This window comes from Pelodiscus sinensis, chromosome 3 (genome assembly GCF_052426305.1).
Source record: "Pelodiscus sinensis isolate ZL-2025 chromosome 3, ASM5242630v1, whole genome shotgun sequence".
Lineage (NCBI taxonomy): Eukaryota > Metazoa > Chordata > Testudines > Trionychidae > Pelodiscus > Pelodiscus sinensis.
Window position 1 is genome coordinate 119,598,947 of NC_143054.1, and position 22,457 is coordinate 119,621,403.

At 39.6% G+C, this 22,457-nt stretch overlaps 1 long non-coding RNA gene across 1 annotated transcript; it reads left to right on the top strand.

Moving 5' to 3' along the window:
* Window positions 1-17,519: 17,519 nt before the first annotated feature.
* On the top strand, window positions 17,520-22,223 carry LOC142827641 (uncharacterized). Its single transcript, XR_012902342.1, has 2 exons — window positions 17,520-17,628; window positions 22,030-22,223. It is a non-coding gene; the product is annotated as an uncharacterized LOC142827641 (long non-coding RNA).
* The last annotated feature ends 234 nt before the right edge of the window (window positions 22,224-22,457 follow it).

Consider the following 22,457-nt stretch of genomic DNA (forward strand, 5'->3'; position numbering starts at 1 on the left):
CAGAGTACAGTTCTCTTGAAATCACCAAATGATGACGTTTTCAGATGAACTCAGCTCGTGCCCCTCTGAAAGCATAATTCACACAGGCCTCACTTTTCAGGGCTGGACATTGTGCAGGGAGAAATCAAGAGAGATCTCAGCAAACAGAAGCTAGTTATCCTGATGAAAGATCTCAAGGAATTACAGCTGTAGTAACTGCGACCGTTAACAGCTCCTTTGCACTATTCGGAAAATAAGAACATATTGTGCACTGATTCTTCTTTGCTCTGAAAGCTGAGCACCCTGCTGATATTTTTTTCCCCAACATTTCCTAGTAATAGCTTCTTCGATTTGTAGAGATAATATTGTGAGTAATTGTAAGCAGAACTCTGCATTCAAGTTAAGTTCACAATTTGATTTGGGAAGCCAGAATTCAGCAGTTCTTGGTACATTTGCATCTGAACCTGTAATCTTTGTCAGACAATATAACTTGCCTAAGAACTCATCCGGGTTTGTGATTTCAAGGGAAATAGCATCAGTACACTGTGAGAAGAGTGAGAATGGAGACATCATGAGGAATTAAATACATCTTAGAGACTTGTCAAGTAAGAAAATCCGTTAACTGGGCTGTTTTTCAGAAGATGGGCAAACAGAGCAGTGTTAAAAGGCAATGTGGCTACTCACAAAACATTCTGCTGACAAAAGAGCAAAGTTCAAGGGGACTATGGCCTAGGGGATTTGTAGTGGGTTACAGAGCCTTTTACCTCTGGATCCTTCTTGGATCCAGGCTCTGGACATTTCTCATAAGACAGCCAGCCAGTTGTAATTTCCTACATGAAATGGAGGGGTGGCCATAGGCAAGTATCTGAAGTGGACTGGAGCCTCTCACAGCAGTCACAGTGCCGGTGGCATTAATTGGTATGTCAGAGTGGGAAGGAGTCCCTGTACTATATAGAAGGCCATGGAGCAGCCATTGGGAAGCTGCTATAAATTAAATCTAATGGACACTGGGAACAGCAATGGCTATTAAATCCTCATACTGATGCTCTTAGGGGTATTTCTGTGCAGCACCTCCCAGATGTAGTAAGAATTCCAGCCTAACTAGTGTAACAACTAGAAAAGGAGAGCCCATTTCAAGGCCAGCATTAGGATTTTCATCTTCAGTCAAAAGGGTCTGGAAGAACAACTAGGGAGATGCGAGTCTCTTTGTGAAAATGAGATGTTGCTTAGATGTGCTAGTAAAAGATGGGCCTTGATTAAACAGCCCTATGGGTCAGGATTCCAAAACAGGAAACCCATGTCAGACAGCAGATGTCCAAACCCACTAATTCCAGGGACTACTGGATATTCTGAATATTCTTTGTCCCAGGTGTATACAGATGTAACTCCGCTGCTTTCAGAGAGGGCCCTTTACACCACCATAGCAGCAGAATTAGATCCTCTGTCCACAGGGAGAATAGTTGCTCTAGATATGTTCAGCAAACACAAATCTGCTAGTAGCGAGGGAAGAGCGAAACTTCAAGAATAAAATGGCAACAAAATTCAATGGGTGTTTGAAAGTCCTACAGCATCACTGGGGGGGGGGGAGGGGTGTCAGCCTAATACTCAAATATTCAGCGAGAAGAGAAGAACCCCAAACAGAGACACTTGGTCAAGGATTGAATAATTAGCTAGGTAGGCTTGCCTTATGATTCCTGGGACTCTTTTCTGTACAAAGAATATATGAAGTTTATTGATTATTTTTGTAAATACTTAGGAAATACTCACGTTGCAGTAGTAGAATGAAATTGATAGGGTTACATATAATGGATGGACAGACTCCAGTTTTAATCTCACAGTGGTTTTACTCTGGTATAATTCTGCTGACTACAACGGAGTAACTCCTGGTTTATAACAATGAGAAATGAAAATCAGGGTAGACATGCCAAAAATAGAATTCTTTTCAATCATTTCTTGAAATACAATACTGAACTCTTTTCCATTATTGTTATTTGGTTAAAGTCTAGCACAATAACTTTTAGCCACAGATGTATACATCTGAATAGTGTTACCAATGGGCAGATCATATCGTTTCTCCCAACCAATATTTGAAGTAGCTGCATAAAATGTACCTTTGAAGTTCTCTCTTTTGCAAAAGCCAAACTTGTCTATTTAGGGTTGCTCTAAGAGGGCAGATATCTTTATTGAAACTTCAATGCCCGTCATCAGGTAAGAGTGCGTAGTGGAGTGAATTAAATTGGCTTTCAGCATGCTGGTGATCAAAAGCATAAAAGCTGCAAGTTTCAGATCAGGTCAGGTGGCATCTGAGCTGTTAAAAGGCTCATTAGTTCAGTATGTTTATTAGGATTCATACTATTGGAAAAATAACTGTTTCTATATATAACATTTTTAAGAAGTTCATCAAATGCACAATCAGTGTCAGGTTCAGTATCCCAGGGTGTTAATTATTCATCAGCAGAGAAGCGTATTCCAATCAAATCCCATTGTCCAGTTCTTTTCAGTAATGAGCAGAATGGGCTGATTTTCCTTCCAGCCCATCGCCACTTCCTTCCCTGCACTGGCAGAGCTGCCTGTATCTATAGTGTGGAGAGTACTTTGTCACTCTGAAGATGATGACATCTGGAAAACCTGAAAAGGGAGGGATGAGGGGGAATATTTAACTGCAACAGCTGCATCCCATTCAGCTGGCTTGTCAAAGTACATCCTGATTGGAATAAATTACATTGAAGCCTTCTGAACACTGGAGGGGAAACAAGGTGTTTACAGCACACCACCTTGTTAGATCAGATCCAAACCATGACACATGTCACACAAAGTTTCCCTGGTGGAGCTAGACATGGGTTCCTATCCAAAAATGGAATGCAGCGCATTAGCATTAAAATTTGGAATATCATGCTGAATGACAGCAACATCACATTAGCAAAACAAGATCACAATTCTCCCATCCATAATACTAATTTTACGTGAGTGCAATTCCAGATGTATACAGTTACAACTGGTAAAGTTGATGTAATGGAGTGAATGATTGTTCCCTAAAACTAAATAACTACATTACTGGAAACTATTTTTTTTAAAATATACAATGCATTTCTACTTTGAAAAGAGATTTTTTCCTCCCAATGTGACATCATAAGGCTGCTGTTTACAGCCATTCACAGATGACAGATCAAATTTGCTCAGATTACGTGTAAAAGATGGCATTAAAAACTAATCACTAGCTCTACAGTGTCTGGGGGGAGAGGGAATGAATTTCAAGCTTTGCTGGAGGTGGGGGTTTTTTTGCATTTATCACTACTATCAAAAATTCTGCAAACTGAACTTGGTTATCAATGAGGAGGATGATGTGAGCCACCACAGAATCCAAATCTCTCTGCCAAGACTAAAAATTTGATCATCAAAAATCAACAGATACGGCTATACCTTACAGACTGGTTGCTTAAAAAGACACTGTAATTTTTAACTGGTCCCTTTCTTGACTACATAAGCACATTTCTACAATGCATGCATTTCATATAACGATATTTGACTGTAAGTCCGAAATTGCATGTCCGTAGATATCTCTTGGCCTTCATGAGTGAATTAAGGAGAGACCAACAAACTTGTAACCATAGCCAGGACTTGAACTTGTGTATCAAGTGAGTATACAAGCTCAGTGACTCGAGTTGCCTTGTAGCACACAGAGTTTTAAAGGAAGGGGCCTTTTATCTTTGCCGATGCATGGTATTGCCAATGCAATGAAACAGTCTCTCCTCCGGTTGCTCTCCATCTCAGAAGGAGATTTCATCCTCCATTCAGAGCCTATCCTCTCACTCCCAGCAACATCACAAAACAGACATGACAGATGTTAATCGTGTCACCTACTGCACTGGAAGCACTCAGCTATTACTGCGATGACGGTGATATAAGAACCTGTACAGAATAGATTAGAAAAACAATACTTCGCAGTGCCCTCAAGTAGCCAAGTGTGTTCAATACACCTAACATTTATTTTGTAATTTCTTATTCCTACCCTTTCTGATACGGTGCCGTCATCCCAGATTCCGTTCTGTGTTTGCCCTTGAAATCCACAATCCATTTTTACTTTGTATACTTAGATCCAGAACAGTACAAGAGATTTGTTAAGATTAAAACAATGATGGGTATTTTTGTGCTTACTCAAAGTCCAGGAGGCAGCTCCCAGTCCTTTCAGCCTGAAGCTCAATTACTGTAGAGGAGCGAGCATTCTCAGTTTTTCCATCATGTCAAATAGAAGATTAATGGCAATTATCCTGCCACCTCTTCCCTGCTTCCATGCTCACTAAGACCAGTGTAATATTCAGGCTCACCCTCTAACCCTTTCTGCACCCAGAGCATTGTCAAAAGTTCAAAATGTTCCCTGTCTATGTGTCCCCCCTTCCCCGCCCAGCTCTTTTGCTTCAGCTCCATCAAAGAGTTGCTTGCTTCATTTACAGATAGGCAGCTGAACAAATGTACTGAGCTGTTTGCATTTAAGCAGAAAATGACACTGATTGTCACTAAATATAATGAGTGCCGTATGTACGTTTCATTGGAAACGCAAGCTCAAATTAGCCTGTCAGAATTTCACTGTACCCTGATGTCAGCTTGTCAAATGACACAATTAGCTCAAGAGAATAAAGAAAAGGGTTGTCAAAGCCATCAAGGCTTTCCTCTTGCTCAAGTCCCATCCCTTTGCTCGCTACCTTTATTAAATCCAAATGCATTTCATATTTGCAGTTAGGTAAGACAGGTCTATGTCTCCCCTGCTCACCTCCTTCCCCTCACCCATATATACACACCATAAATCCCCTATCCCACTTCATAGTGTAAAAAAACCCATCAACTCTGTGAAGAGAGAAGGGAAATAACTTCTTTATAGGCCTTGAAGTTTGGTTTTTTAAGGGCGCAGGGGATATTTAACAATGAATGAAATCTTATCAAAGACTGAACCCTAGTGTTGTGTAAGGAAAACAAAAAGCAACTAAAATACCAGATTTAGAACCAAACTGGTGAGAGCACACAGAGCTAACATACAATAAATGATGATACTCAAATAAAATTCTCTCTTCCCCCACCAAAGCACACAGAATCTCAATACTTCTTCCATCAGAGCTGCAGAATTCTCAGACAATAAGGAATCAAGCTCAGAATTGTTAACTGCTACCTTAAAGGCATAGCAGTACCAGCATCCAGCCCCAACGGCAAACTCACTAAGCACAATCACAGGTGAAACTAGCTCAGAGGTTGGTGATGCTGGAATGGCAGTTAGATCTGCAAAGAAAGTAATACGTCTAGACACCTTCCCAGCAGCAGCACCTTCTTCCTTGCCCACGCAATCTTTGCAACACTGAACCACAGGTTCTCTATCCCCCCACATTCAGAAGTCTCCAAATAAATCACCACAATCTCTTTGGATAACTGAGCACTGAATCAGAGCTGATGTAAGTCCTCACATTGTTGCTTGGTCAAATGAAAATATATATATTTATTTATTTAAAATATTTTTACCCTGCCTCTCTATTTAAAATATTCAAGATAGCTTACAAAATTTTTAACACACACAATATATATATAAAAAATACAGGACAATTTGGGCAATATTTCAATTTCAGGAATTATTTATTCCTGTGGTCAGTATTTTCATGTTTTTCCTCTCTGATTTAGCATACGTTTATAGTGATAATCAATTTTATATCTCGTTTCCCTGAATCTAAATTACTACGGCTCATTACAGTACTAGCGTTTAAACCAAAATCTGGACTCTGTTCTGATAAACAATGTCTATGGAGCCCATGCAAGAGGCTAGTCTCAGGCAGAGTTGGTGGAAGGACACCTGCAGGGAAGCACAAGAAGTACTGAGCAAATGGATGGGAGCCTCTGGGATCCTTTCCTGTCCCTCCAAACAGCCAAGAGAGAGAGAGAGAGAGAGAGAGAGAGAGAGGAAAAGAAAAGTGTCTTGCATTCTCCGCCATTTGCCACTGGTGAAGAGAGCAAAAATATTGCATCAAAGTTGCAGAAAGGCACCAAAACAGCAGCTTCAGTGTCTTGACATGGAATTGTGATGGTCAGATTATAACGTTGCATCAACATAGGAGATCACTGTTTAGCCATGACTAGATGTCATGGTACAAGCACTGTGCCAGAGCATCGTCACAGCATCCCAGGGCTATCTGACTCTTAGGGTGTGTCTACACTGCACGGCTATTTCGAAATAAGCTATTCCGGAATAGTTATTCCAAAATAGCTTGTCTACACAATAGGGAAGCCTCAAAATTAGTCCGAGGCAGGCTTCCCTAATGTAGACGTGCTATTTTGATTTAGAGCCCCAGGAGGCACTAAGGAGGAATAACTTAGAATGGCCCTGATGCGAGCCTATTTTGAAATAGCAGCAGTAGAGCGTCTGCACACGCCTTATTTCAAAACAGCTATTTCAGAATAGGCATTATTCCTCGTAGAATGAGGTTTACAGATTTCAGAATAAATCATCCATTATTTTGAACTAACGGAATGGCTGTGTAGACGATTGCATTGTTATTTTGAAGTAACGCTTGTTATCTCGAAATAACAGTGCAGTGTAGACGCATCCTTAGAGACAGCTGTTGAAATGGCACTCCAGCTCTCTGGGAAGACCCCATTTCACGCAAACCTCCATCTAATTCAAATGTTAAAGATTGAAACTCTAAAAATCTCCTCATCCATGTGTAGTATAAGGCCCTGTCTTGCCAAGCATCTAAAGCTATGACGACTTATCTAGCTCAGTCCAATCAGTACTTTTGTACAAGCTAAAATTGAGCCAGTTAAAATCTTGGATGGCCCTTAGGTTTTCACTTGACCATTTTTTCATGTGCACACAAGCACAATTTGCCTTGTTGTGATTAGCATTTAGAAAGGCATTATTAGACAGCACTAGATAACATGATTTAGCACACACTTTTTAAACTCTAGTCGCAGTGAAGCCTAACCATCTACAGTACATTCTTAGTTTTGCTTGAAAATTGAGGCTGGAGGGTTATAATTTGCCTTAGCCTACTTACCATCCACCCCCTCAAACCTTTTTCTGGAGACACCTGTATATAAAGGTTAGAGTCAAATGAAAAACAGTTCCACACCTTGGTTCTGCTACTGGTGCATATTACTGTGTAGCAGTATCCTGTTAAAATAGTATCATCTAAGCATGGCTAAACAACAACTTCAGAAGTACAAAGTAAGAAACAAATGAACATAACTAATGCTCTAACCCTTAAATATTCATTAGACAGGAATGGAACATGGAAATGTTTAAAATAAATGCTCTTGGTGATATTATTAAATGTTAACTTTTATGCACACTAAATCATTTTGTAGCCTATTAAAACAGCTTTTTGTGGCCTAGGAAATGCATAATTAATATATTTTTTCTAGCAATTGATGTTTAATAATTAAATAGTTTGGCTAATATTTAGATGCTAAAAGAACAAAAGTCCTTTGAAAAAGCCTAACATTTAATGAAGAACATTACCAAGATAAGCTTTTTATCATCATTTATTTTAAAACAACAAGCATCAGTCTCTTTAGGCATTTTTAAAGTCCAATGAGGATAGGAAAGATGATGTTTTCTGTCAACTTCTGAATTCCAAAATATTTTCTTTTTGAATGGAAAAGCTAATTATGTGAAATAGATGAATTGATATAAAAAAACCCTCTCTTACAAAGTAGCTGTACTAATCTGATTATAATGGCAAAAAAAACCCCCCTTCAATTACATTTCGTGTTAAGCAAAAGTATGACTTATAATAATTATTTTTTAGAACTTTTCAAACTGTTCTGAGATCTATGATGAAAAGTGAGTACCTGTATGCATAAACTATTCCTGTTTTGTAACGAAGCTGAGCATCTTGAAAATGTGTGTATTTAGCAGCATATTGTATGGATGTGAAACATGGGTGATAACGAAAGATTCAAAGAAGAGGATATTGGCGTTCGAGAGGAGTTGCTATAGAAAAATCCTGAGAATAGGATGGATGCAGAATTATATAGGAAGACACAGCCAAAAGAGAACCTACTGCAAAAGGTTATACAACTGAAGCTACAGCTATTTGGGCATATCTGCAGAATGGATGATGAGAGAAAATTTAAGACCCTAGTATGCGGCATAATGGATGGTCCGAATAGGAGAGGCAGACCCCACAGAGAATGGGTAGATGATATAGTAGATTGGTGCAGAGCTAGTGTACAGAAACTAAGCCACTCTGCACTGGACAGGGAAAGATGGAAGGAAATAGCGAGGGAGACATCGGACACCAGCGGGCATTGAGCCCATGATGATGATGATGATGATGAAAGAACCGAGACTTAGATAGGTGAAGTGACTTGCTCAGGGGTACACAGCTGGCGTTAGCGATGGGAAGAGAACCCAGATTCTGTGCTAGTTATTTTTATGAAAAGTATGAGGTGATTTTGGAAACTTTGGTGATGAAGGGTGAAGAAATATCCAATCGATCCCTGCATTTCTTTGTTGTCTGTTTAAATAGCTAACTGTACACGCAATTAAACTTTTCTATCATCTTTTTCTGTTCCTAAAAATGTACTAAACAAAACAGAATTTCTGTCCCATGGAACTTACAGTCCAGCTAACGCAAACAGGAACATGACACATACTGGACAAATTGGTATGTCAGTGGTAGATATAGGTTGTCTCAAATCCTTTCTAATAATCCATTTAAAACAGGAAAGAGAGGGCAACTGAGGGAGAAAACTGAGTTTCTTTCTTGCAAAAGGTAGGACATGAAAGAAGATACCAAAGAGATGACTCAGCCCCCGTCGAAGTCAAGCTCCTATTGACTTAAAATGGTGCAAGTTTAGATAAAGAGAGAATGGAAAGAACATGCAATTCTTAGTTCCAGATTTTTTCCCCTTTGGATTTTTCTGTTTAGTTATTTTATGAAGGATGAGAGCATCACATTTCATAGAAACCCAGAAAGAAGCTATCTGAGCTTGAAAAAGTTCAGTGATGTGGTTATCTATGCTGCTTTACATTAAGCTTTTTCATCAGAAACAACAGCTACACTGATGACTGACTAATGTAATTAGTGGTGATTCATTTCCTCAAAGTTTGGTAAATAAGCATAAAGTATGTGTTACTGGGCAACATTCCTTCTAAGTAATGATGTTCTCTGTACAGGAGAAGCCTGGAATTGTGTCTGCTAATGAAAATTTCATATATGCTACACTGTTCTCCAAGCTCTCAGGAAAAAATTCTGCAGCCTCAGGGAATATGTCAGAGGGAGCTTAAAACTAAAACAATTTTTACCTATTGCAGTGTTCAGACAAATGGTATTTTGTAACCGATGTACAGAATAAGTATGAAGCTAACAAAGAACTTCGGCTCTCATTCAGCAAAGCAAGTTGAATAGTCCCACTGAAGTCAATGGACAGGCTTAGTGAATAGAACGTAAGAGAATGAGGTACATTACTTGGCATTTTTCCTTTTAATCGATAACGGTGGTTAAAAAAAAATTGACAAACAATTCTCCTAGATAGATTATTGTCAAGTGCTGAATAAGAGTAGAATCTAACTGGAGAGGACAGTTTTTACACACAGCTGTTCAACTTTATTCAGAAATTTCAATTGTCATGTTTCAATCAACCAAAACTTCAGCTTATTCTGACTGCAATCTGGAACATGGCATTTCTTCCACTGCTAAGATTTGGGCTGCACTGCCATCTAATGGAGGTTTTGAAAAAAAAACTTGGAAAGTAAGGCTATTAAGGAGGTGTTGTAACATTCCAAGAGGATGAAATGGATTTGATATGCATTTTTATACACACTGTATTACTGACCTCTGAAATGGGTGCTGCTGTATCATAATAATTGGTGAACTAAAGAGTGCAATGTACTTGGATAAAAATAAACAGGATGTCAATCATTTAATGTTCAACATCCAGTTAGTATATGAATCAAATAATTTTCCACAAAATTGTACTTAATACACTAATTTCTCAGACATCTGTACATATATGCAGTTTCATTTGTAATACAGTTTATAAACGCTGTTGTACCACTGATGATAACATAATCTTCAAACTTCCCCAAACAGCCACTCAAGTCATCTCCACAACAGGTAGTCTTAAATTAATTCATTCTTCTCCAGTATATCGAAATATTGACAAAACGTAGCAGAGTCAAAATAAAGAGAGAAAAATTAGGGTTTCATTATGTAGCACATTTCACAAATAAAACTTCCCTGAAATGCTATATAGAAGATAAAGTTTTAAAAGCTGGAAAGGATTTCAAGAAAATGTTCAAGGGATATGCAAATTTGAGGTAAAATTCCTCTGACATCAGAGGAAATTCTGCATATGGATCAAACACTGAAAACACAGGAGAGGTTCATAGGACAAATGAGAGAGGAGAATTTTTCCCTAAAACTCCATACTAAAGTTCACCATATTATTATGCAAGCAATCTGTGTGTAGATTTAACCTAACAGAAGGTTAAAAGAAACCTAACAGAATGTTAAAAGAAAAAGTGGGAAAATATTTTACGCAAGCTGGGGAACAACTGAAAATATTGACACACAGGAATATACCATAAACCAAAATCCGACACCCTTATTCATCTTGGATAAGTTATTATTTGACAAGTAGCTATAATGAACTCAATAAGAGTAAAAATAAATAAATAAATCTGTAGGATTTTGTTATTACTTTATTTTTCAAAACACCCCTCAGTCAGTAAAACAGCTTGGCTACATCTACACTGGCCCCTTTTTCGGAAGGGGCATGCTAATTTTGAAAGTGGGAATAGGGAAATCCGCGGGGGATTTAAATATCCCCTGCGGATTTAAATAAACATGTCCACCGCTTTTTTTCCGGCTTGGGGAAAAGCCGAAAAAAAAGCATCTAGACTGGCCCGATCCTCCGGAAGTAGGAATAAGAGATCCTACTTTGAAGTAGGAATAAGAGATCCTCCGGAACAGGGCTTTATTCCGGAGGATCGGGCCAGTCTAGACGCTTTTTTTCTGGCTTTTCCCCAAGCCGGAAAAAAAGCGGCGGACATGTTTATTTAAATCCCCCGCGGATTTCCCTATTCCCACTTTCAAAATTAGCATGCCCCTTCCGAAAAAGGGGCCAGTGTAGACGTAGCCCTAGGCTATGTCTACACTGGCGGGTTCTTGCGCAAGAGCGGGCCGGCAGTGTGAATGCTCTGCAGATTCTTGCGCAAGGAAATTTACAGTATGGCATGGTAAGAGAGGGCTCCTTGCACTAGAGTTACGCTCTTTTTTATCAGGTGTAAGCCCTTTTGCGCAGGAGCTCTTGCACAAGAGGGTAGTGTGGACACTCGGCATGGATTTCTTGTGCAAGACAGCCCTATGGCTAAAATGGCCATCAGAGCTTTCTTGCACAAGAGAGCATCCACACTGCCATGGGAGCTCTTGAGCAAAAGCACAGCATGCACATGGCAATGTGGACATTTTCTTGCACAAGAACCCTTGCACAAGATGTTCTTGTGCAAGAAGCTGCCAGTGTAGAGTAGCCTAGCTAGTGAGCTTTCCTTAGAAAGGAACATCTGTACCTAAATTTTTTCAGACATCTGAGTAGACTCAGACTGTTCTGAGTGCAATTGTCAGTAATACCAGCACTGTGACATCTCTCCAGACAAACCTAACTCTTGAATGCTTTACTAAACATTCCAGTCTGAGGTTTCCCTTCCAGCACCTGGCCTGAGCCCAGAACTATCATTGACTTCAATTAACAAAGCAGCTGTTGGACTCTGCTAAACCTCAGCACACCAGGCTGCCCATTTTTCCCCCCAAAGAAAACTAACAGATTATATAGCAAAGGGGAAAGAAAGGTGTCATTACTTTAACTACTTTCTAGAAAGAACAAGAATTACAGGGAATTTTCTTTTTTCTAAAGGTTATAACTAGGGCTGTATGAAATTCAGATACTTTGGGATTTCAAACCACAGTATTCTTCATAGGCCCTCCAATCTCCCAGCTTCTGCTTTGAGCATCAGAATTGAACAAATACCTAAAATTCAGTTCAGCAACTTTGATGAGAGATGGTGGGAACAGCCCTTCTTTTTCTGAGAGAGGGTTTTCAAGATCCAGATCTAACTGCAGACCAAGCCCAGATTTAGTTCAGATTCCAAAAATGTATATTTGTGCAGTGTCACTCTAAACTAGGCCCACGTTCACTCAAAAAGCTTGTGAACTTTAACAGGGAAATTTCTAGGAACCTAAAGTGAGTTTTCTGTTTGCAATAAAACACGAGAAGAGGCAAATGTCACATGGATTCAGGTTCCACTGTGACTAGTTTGCACAGTCTCATTATGTAGGATACATAATTTCTACAGACATAGGCTGTATCTACACTGCACTGTTATTTCGCAATAACTAGCGTTATTTTGAAATAGCAATGCAAGCGTCTACATAGCTATTCTGTTATTTCAAAATAATTTTGAAATAATGGACAGCTTATTCTGAAATCTGTAAACCTCATTCTATGAGGAATAATGCTTATTTTGAAATAAAGTGTATGTTGACGCGCCACTGCTGCTATTTTGAAATAGCTCCTCACCAGGGCCATTCTAAAGTTATTCCTTCTGGGGCTCTAAATTGAGATAGCACATCTACATTAGGGAAGCCTGCCTCAGACTAATTTTGAGGCATTCTTGCAGTATAGATGTGCTATTTCTAAATAGTTATTCCAAAATATCTTATTTTGAAATAAGCATGGTGTATAGACATACCCACAGACAGCAAGTCTAGTTCAAGACAAAATAGTTCCTAGACCCATGGAAACATCCCATACCTCTTCTCTCTCCTGCCCCAGGATCAATCTATCTTGCTCCTTGGGCCCCTCCCCTTTTCCATTATCCCTTTCTGTAGAGCTCTTTGGCTTCTCATAGTTGTCTCAAAGACTCTTAAGCCCAGATTCTCAAAGGTATATAAACATTCAGCAAAATCTAAGGCAAGGGATACTACTCTGACTCCTTGCATTAATCTCATTTTCCTTCTATTTTAACATTCATTGAAAACTTCTTTCAAACCAATAAATCAAGAAACCAAAATTAAACATATTAAAAAAGCTAAAAAAGGCAATAAGCTAACAGGAAAAAAAAGCATGATTTGAGTAAGATTTCAATCTTCAAAGGATCTCCATTTGAGACATGAAAAGCAGAATTAAAACTTTAAAGTATTATTTGCATAAAAGAAAACTCTCTAGCCCAACAGAGCAAACTGGCTGATTATATTCAGATCAGGTGCTATAAGCAGATGTTACATATAAGCTCATCAACCTAATGCATGGTTATTGTGATAATCATGTAGATACCAGATTCTGAAAGAACCAATATCTGCATGTAAAATAGGTGCAGTGGGTATCATTACAATTCTGGCATGTACTAGTTGTAGTAGGCATACTTACACTATTTGTAGAATTTCATTCTAAGTACATGGGGATTCTGCAGACAGTGGTAATGGTAAATACTGTGGCACAGTCGGCTCCAATGGCTTGAATGTTTTTTAATCCTAGGGTCCACTTTTACCACTCTGGCAGAGTAAAGGGGTCTTAAAGTGACTGTAAATCACACCTCAAGTGAGTGTAAGAACCCTTTACACTGCAAGAGTGGCATCAATAACACTTCATTAAAAGGCAAATCAGGCCTTGAGTTTTTAAAGAAATCCTCTGCAACAATATAACTTAAAATATAGTCTTGACCTAGCAGTAACAGCCTCAAAAGTTCAATAGTCTGCTTGATAAATATCTGAGGACAACTCGTTGAAGGAAAAAAGAAACTAGTCCATGCAAGCTACAGCGGTATTCATAATAATAGCTGCATTTGGACATGGTCAAATAGAATTTGTTTCCAGTTACATTTCTCCTCTGACATATGAACAGCTTTCCATGGTTTCATTTCCTGTATTTTCCTCATATTAGATTAAAATGAAAGTAACTGTCTCATAAATTTGTACAGCCACTAAGTCCAAAGGAAAACTGCTGTTTGACACAAGCCCCCACCTCTGATAAAGTGCTACTTAAAAACCAAGTATTGGGAACTGTGCAAAGATAGCTAGATTTCATGGATGGTGCAAACATGTCCAGATGCCAAGCCTTCTAAATATTTACTATAGCAGCCAAAGAAGAGATTGAACCCCCATGATTTCTTTTGGCAGTATGGAATCTTCCTTAAATATTTAAAGTATGTTGGAAAAAAAGCAGATACATCTCTTTGTGCTATGAAGCAATAAATCTTATGTGCTATCCTGGTCAGGGGTGCTAGAATTACAGGTGTGAGGGGTGCTGCCCCCTGGCTTGCAATGGTTTCCATCATAGGGTTTCCACTTTTATTCAATGACTTTCTGCACCCCCATCATAAAAACCTGTTTCAACCACTGGTGCTGGTTCATTTCTTTTGGCAGAACTGTGTGTATGGTTCTGAGCAGAGCTTCCACTTCTAGCTTCTTTGTCATAGGGACAAAGCCTAATCCTGTGACTCTCACTCAAGAATAATTTTTATAAACTCAATGACGTTATTCACATGTGGAAACACTACTGTGTGAATAAGGGTTATGCAGTAGCAGCCCTGGCACAGTGTTTATATTTTTGATTAAATGTGGACTGTACATATTCATGTATTTAAATGGCATTGCCCCGGTTATCCAATTCAAAATATGCTTTCAGAGTCATACATTAACAGATATAACAGATCAGAGTAATAACTTTACATGTGAAACAACATACTGATTATTCCCCTTTGTGGCATTTTGCATGCATGGATCTGAGAGAACTGAACTTCTTTTGATCCTTCAACTAAATATTGCCATCACGGAACAGTGTGCGCTTTTTGTTTAATTCAATGCTACAAAATTTTTGATAGAACCGGGGGAGGGAGAAAGATCCCACTGTAATTTCATCAAGTCCTTTAAAGTCTTCTGGGCCAGTCTGGATTCTTTTCACTCTCCTCAGATACACTGGGCAAACTCAGCACTAGTATTCACTTCCACCACTGGTAAATTCAGTTCATTAAAGAAGCAAATAAAATTCCTGTCTCTTTTCTTCAGTTAGAGCCTTCTGAACAAACTGGAATGGATTGCTTTGAAGTTTGGGTGCTCTGCTCTCAAAGTAATCACTTTTTTTTTACCCCTTTATTGACCTTAGCTTCTATTTCTCTTTATTGATAATAAGTATATGGACATGATTTATAGCGTTTGCATATGAAAACTGGATTTTGGGAACTCCTGAATAAAGCAAACTACTATCAGGCTAAGCCTCCTGAAGTGGAGTCAATTTTAAATCGTTACTGCTACTTAAATTAGTCTTTCCTTTCTTTTTGGACTTCATTTTCAGCCAACATAATGATGCTCCCCAGACTTTTGAACATTACTTTTTTGACTTGCATTTTCTATGTTAAAACCTTCATCAAGATTTAAAATGGGCATGAAGAAGAAATTAAAATGTTTTAATTGTATTCTGCTCCTGGGTCAATATTATGGACTGCTAAAGGTAGCTATATTAGAAGTAATACAGTGGACAGAGACTTTTTGTATGACCCCTTAGACAATTATACAGTAAGGCTACATCTACAGTGGCATGATATTCCGAAAATGCTTTTAACGGAAAAGTTTTCCGTTAAAAGCATTTTCGGAAAATCACATCTAGATTGGCAGGACGCTTTTCCTCAAAAGCACTTTTTGCAGAAAAGCGTCCGTAGCCAATCTAGACGCACTTTTCCGCACAAAAGCCCCGATCGCCATTTTCACGATCGGGGCTTTTTTGCAGAACAGTACTGTGCTGTTTACACTAGCCCTCTTGCGCAAATGATTTGTGCAAGAAGGCTTTTGTCCTAACGGGAGCAGCACAGTATTTCCGCAAGAACACTGACAATCTTACATAAGATCGTCAGGTGTTCTTGCGGAAATTCAAACGGCCAGTGTAGACAGCTGGCAAGTTTTTCCGCAAAATCATATGATTTTGCGGAAAAACTTGCCAGTCTAGACACAGCCTAAGTGAAATGTTATGTAGTAATTGTTCTGCTGTGATGCTTCATTTATTTTTGTTTTGTTGTTTGCTTGTTTTGGGTATCATAATACTGTTAAAATAGCAACTCAGTGAACATTATCGCTACTCAGAGCACTAGACAATCTCCACTATATGCTTCTGATTTGAATGACAGACTTATTTTGTTCCCTAAACAATGTTTGTGTACATAACAAGTCTACCTTTACAATTCTGACAGTTTTGGCTTATGTTACTGTGGTAAATGTGGTGCTATATTACTTATTTCCAAGGGCAATTAAAAAGATTTTAAATGGAGATCACTCAGTGCACACACACATGCAGTCTCTAAAGCTAGTTAGAAAGTGGCCTTTTTCCCCCCCACAAAAAATGTTGACTTTTTAATAAAAATTTAAAGCCAAAATACTTCAATTCAGAATTGCAGCTGCAGGGCCCCATAGAGGCAAGGGGAGAGGGTTTGAAATTCAAGTTCTTATGTTTCCAATCTCCTCTACAGACCGGGCTCCCTGGTCAGACTCCACAAGCTTCTCTCAGGGGGGAGAAGTTGTATCATGGGGGTCCCTGGCCATTGTGTACAGCAATTAAGAAAAATTTAGCTACATTTATTTGGATGTTTGCATTGCTCAAGTAGAGGGGTAGCTTTAAAAAGGTAGAGACATGCTTGTGATAGAAGATGAAGGGAGCCAGCTAAATGACTTTGTTTTGCATTGAAACAATATATTTGAGCAGATACAGATGGTAGAATCAAAAATACTACTTGTTTTTCAGTGCAAGAAGAACACTGAAAGCTCAGGAAAAAAACACAAATAAAATATGGTTCCTGAGCATCTGCTGAACTCTGCCCGGTTATGACGTAACAAGCCTATGTACTATTAGCATTATGTTTTATATGTAAGCTTAAATTTACTTTAAAGACTTAATTAGGTTTAAAAGGCTGCTTTCCAAAGAAAGGAAGGCATCGTTCTGCCACACCTTGCCAAGCATTTATTGCAAACTGTTTAGTTTAACAATTGGACTGCCAATGGCCTCTCAAACTGCAAGCTGCATAGCAAGCTAAAGAAAGTAAATGGCTGTCTCTAGACTGGCCGCTTTTCCGGAAAAACTTGCCAGCTGTCTACACTGGCCGCTTGAATTTCCGCAAAAGCACTGACGATCTCATGTAAAATTGTCACTGCTTTTACGGAAATACTGTGCTGCTCCCATTCGGGCAAAAATCTTTTTCCAAAAAACTTTTGCGCAAAAGGACCAGTGTAGACAGCACAGTACTGTTTTCTGCAAAAAAGCCCCGATCGCGAAAATGGCGATCGGGGCTTTTTTGCGGAAAAGCGCCTGGATTGGCCATGGACGCTTTTCTGCAAAAAGTGCTTTTGCGGAAAAGCATCCTGCCAATCTAGACACACTTTTCTGAAAATGCTTTTAACTGAAAACTTTTCCGTTAAAAGCATTTCCGGAAAATCATGCCAGTGTAGATGTAGCCAGTGTAGACGTGACCTCACACTGGCTTATGTTTGGTTGCAGCCTAGGCAGACTAGAGAGAGCTACCTCACAATGACTGATCAGCAGAATAGGTGACAGAGCGAATGCACAGAAGCTTAAGGCAATGCAGGAGCCCAGAAAGCAAAAGGAGATGAGCAGCAAGGTAACAGAAAGGTAAGAAGCCTTGAAGTCTAAATTAAGTGAAGCAAACACCTCTCAAAAACCTTTATAAAAGGGTGCTTACTGCCCTTGAAATTCAAGTGGCACAGAAAGCAAGGTGTTTACTGTCCAGTCATAGAGTTTGTTCTGTTTAATAAAAAAAAAAAGAAACTATAGCCAAATAAGTTTTAAAAACTGGTAAAAGGGGTCTTGAGAACAGTACTAGGAGACACTCTTTATAAAATCTCAAACCAAAGCTGAAACTTAATCCAGGTTGGTCAAGAGTTTTGTGGACACCTGTGAGTGAACCAGGATCTAGCTTCAAGTGAAACGAGGCCAGTTTAAGGCATAACCAAAAATTTTAAAAGTTTAAAATTTAAACAAATCATAACCAAAAATTTAAAAAACTTCACAAACCCTATCATCCAAAAGGCTAAAGTTAGAAAACAGGAAGTCCACTACCTCTCTATGAGATGGAAAGGCTTTGGTTTTGTTCCCCAACCATTCTGCCTACCAAAAAAGCTGCTGTTATAACTTCATTCTGTTATCTAGCAAGTAGACATTTAGCATTAGCTGACTCATGTATCTCTGAAAAGTTTTCTCCTCTCAATTCCATATATGACATCTGATCAAGAACATTTTTGGTTCCTATTTTCTGTTAATTTACCTTTCCCACCCTATTTTTAGCTAAGAAAAGGAAAGAAGATACAAGCTTATGCACATATTTTTTTAAATCAAACTACATACAAATATACATCTTCTATAAAAAGCTTGGGGGGGGGGTTGTCTTAAAAAGGGGTTAATTCCCCCAAATTCACATGGTTTAACTCTAATTCTGTCATATAAATACCAATTGGAACATGTTACCCTTGATTACAAATATACATTTCTCTAAACTGTTACACTTTTCCTTTTGTACCTTTTGTAGTTATCCACCATTGGACCAAATCCTCTTTCATTTCTTTCTCATATCTACCATTCCACTAGGTTTGTCCCAAACAGAAGTGTTGTCTAGCTTCATGTGGCTTATTCTGAAAAGCACTAAAGGGCTACAGCTAGCTTGCCCCAGCACCTCATTAAAATTACCATATTTCTCCTGGTGCTAGTTACCATTTATTTGACACACCTGTCCCTGCTCTCAGGGAAAGTCTCTAGTGTTAGCTCCTCACAGAACTGCTAGGAGGGCAAGGGATGTGTCCCCAGTCCCTCTGCCAGCTGTACTGCTCCAGCAATAAGGAGAGGGAGAGACAGAGCCATGCTCATGCTGCTGCTGCTGCCCTGAGCATTGATTGATGTGAGCCTGCTCTCTTATGCATTGTTGGTACTTGGAGCACTCCCATCATAGTGTCAGAGTAACCACCCCAATGGCTCTCAAAGTACCTGACCCCCCCCCCCCACACACACACACACTTCTCTCAACCAACCCACCTTCTCTTAATCCTTAGGTCACAAGGTAGCCCTTATTCTCAGGCTAAAGAGGAAGACTCCACACACTTGATTCATCTCTTCCCTACCACTTTCCTCCAAAAAAACCCATAGCGAAGTGTGAACTGTCCCTTCCCATGTCACAAAGGAACCAAAGCTGTAGGGGACCCACTTCCCACAAAAATTCAGGAAACCCAATCCCCTCCTCTCAAAACTTCGTCCTCTCAGAAGTCTCAGGGAACCAAACTGCCCCCATTCCAGGGCAAGTGTTTCCTCTAATTTTTTTCTACTCCTATGCAAAATAAGTGTTATGTGCATGGAGGCATGTGCAGATGTGCAACACCAGTAGACACACATACTGCCAGCTCTCAGCACTCTGCTAATCATCTGGGCCGCATTTTTAATCTTTCCTGGAAGGTTGCCCAAGCACTTAGCTTAGCGGGAACACTGCTCCTTCATCAACTGATCCCTTCACCCCAAGCCACAGAGAACCCAACTTACTCCATCCCTTTAGCAGCAGGTGAAACATTCCTGACATAAACTCTCCTCCCTAGTTCATCAGCAGCTGTGTGCCCCACTTTATCCCCCATAAAAGGCCTCATGAACCCACCTTCCCAGAGACATGGAATGTGCTCTTATCTCAAACCCTCCTACCCCCTCTCATATGATTCTTAAGGGACCTGACTCTCTTGCCCAGAGCACAAGGTATCTTATCCTTCCATGCTGTTCACAGGAAATCCATTATCATCTGACACCCCGCCTCCTCCATGCACAACACAACTCAGCCACTCACCTTCTAGCCACAGGGGATTGTCTCACTCAACCTTCCCATCAGTCTTAAAAGGGTCCTAGATTAGAGGGAATCCTAATTGGCCCCAGATTTACCCCCAACTTTCCTCAGTCTAGAGAGAACCATCTCCCTCTTCTTCATGAGTTAGCCAACTGGAATACAATCCCAGGGATATGTATTTGGGGATGCTAGCCTATGCTATCATGGCTACAATACATGCTAGCTCAGATGAGAGCTAGCGCAAATGTTTACTCAAGCTGAGAATCACACCCCTATAGAGTTAGCCACAGATTTTGGCCTAAAGAGCTTCCAGTCTACAAAAGCAACAAAAAAGGGGTGGAGACAGAGGGAGGGGGATATAGTCAATAACCTACAGTTTTATACCCATTATATTCTATTTTAATAAAAAATATGTCACCCATCCCTTCAGCCTTTACCTTATAAGTTGACTGATGTGTTGTAGACATCCTGGAAGCAATAGTTCTTCAGAAGGGAATGAAAGGGGAAATAGAAGTGGCCCTTTTATATATCACTTGGGGGAAGGTGATTCCAGGAATAGATGTGGAAAAAAGCATGAAGATAGTTGTGGGATAAAAGTGGATGAAAAGGCAATCAAGGCTAATATGGCTGGCAAGATGGAGGAAATAGGAAGTACTGCCCATTATTTCAGTTTTGCTACTCTGACGTCCCTGTAAACCTCATTTCATGAGGAGTAAGGGACGTTTCGGTATAGTGATTTATTTTGAAATTTGGCACTGTGTATACAGTGCCAAATTACAAAATAAGCTATTTTGAAATAAGATCAAAATAAGATACGCAATTCACGTAGTTCACATTGTATCCTACTATGAGCTCCAGTGCAGTGTAGACACACCCCAAGAAACCAGTGGATATGTTTAGAGAGCCAGCGCAAAGGGCCTGTATGCCCTTGTTTGGTAAGCTCACAAGCAGCAGGTTGGTTAGAGGAGAAGCACAGGATGTAACAGCATAAGCAGCCAGGTCAGCCTGAAGTTCACATACAGAATTAAGTTTTCAGAAGTGTTTAAATGACTCAGAATGAGATTTTTTTAATGTAATTGGAGATAGGTGCCTAAATACCTTTTAAAAATCTGGCCATCAAACACTGAAATCATCCTGAAAGTCAATGAGATGTGAGGATTTCTGAAAATTTACCCACTGTGCATATATCAAAGGCTTATAAGAGATATTAACAGAATCACACCCATATTACCATATACATAAGCTCATCTGTAAAGTCACTCCCATGATGACAATTCAATACCTAGTCTTTCATTGCATGCATAGAGTGGTTTAAATGTTGTTTTTAATTTACTTTGTTAACAATGTCCCTTCATCACATGTTTATCTTTTCCCTAATGAGACTGGTTGTTAATTACAGTTATCTTATTATTATCCACTTCATGCATTCAGTTTACTGGAAAAAAATAAAAAAGATTGAATACACCAAATGTTCTAGGTTAGATAATTTAATCACTTTGGATAATGGCTTAATTAACTAGAAAAACAACATTGGAGAAATGTGTGCCACATTTTGATTGTCTGTCAAGTGTCCAGATTTGTAATGACTTCAGATATGGCTCTTGCTTCCTGAGTGCTAATAATGGAGAATTACTCCTTGTCTTCTAATTCAACTTCTCTGAAGAGAATAGTCATGCCAGATTCTCACACTTCTGTCTCAGCCTCAAGGCGTGAGAGAGGCTGAGTGCCCCAAGATATAATGGGCTTTTTGTTCCTAATGTTAGTGAATAGGAATGTGAGCCTCTCTGACCTCCGTCACATTCCGTCTTAGAACCTTAACTGTGGAAGCTTCCATACAATTGCTGATACGAATGGGAAAGAAAGCTTCCCAAGGAAAAATAAGGCGCACACAGAAAACAAACAGACAAATGTAAAACACAAACAACAAGGTATACAAACACCAACTTCAGAGGTTCCCTCCAAACTGTGTGGGTCACCAAGAATCCTACAGAATGTATCTTCAGAGGAGGAGAATTACAAGAGAAAATAATCTCCTGTTTCTGAAGATACCCACCATGCAGGGAGGGCTTGTTCAGTCCAAATTCGTTCGTATGTGTGTGTGTGTGTGTGTGTGTGTGTTCGTTCATTCCTCAATGGATTCTGGGTGGAACTGGCCAGATACAATATGTGCCATTTCACCTGTGGATTTCTGGTTCCTCTAGTGGACTCTCCACAGTGACAGGACCCAGTGCAAAGAGGTGCTATGCTTCAGAGAAGGCTGACAAGACATGTATCCTTTCTGGTGGAGATCTGTGCACAGAGGGCCTATTTATGAGTGAGACTCTGGGAGGAGGTGAAATGGCCTTTAATTAGGAATTCGGAGTTTGACCCTGTATGATTAAAAGTTCTTCGCAGAGCCGGTCTTAGGGCCATCATTTTCAAGGTGCCACAGATAGAGCTGGTCCTAGGGGTGGGCCACGACCACATTTCGGCAGCCTGACCTCCCCCCAGGTTTCCGTGGTTACTCCCCGGCCCTTTTTTTCTTTAAACCATCTGGTAACCCTACAAGTGAGTCGAGTCGTCGCCCGGGGCCGCCAATTGGTTAGCACCAGCCCTGGTTCTTCACTTTCCAGTAAGCAGTTTGCTATAT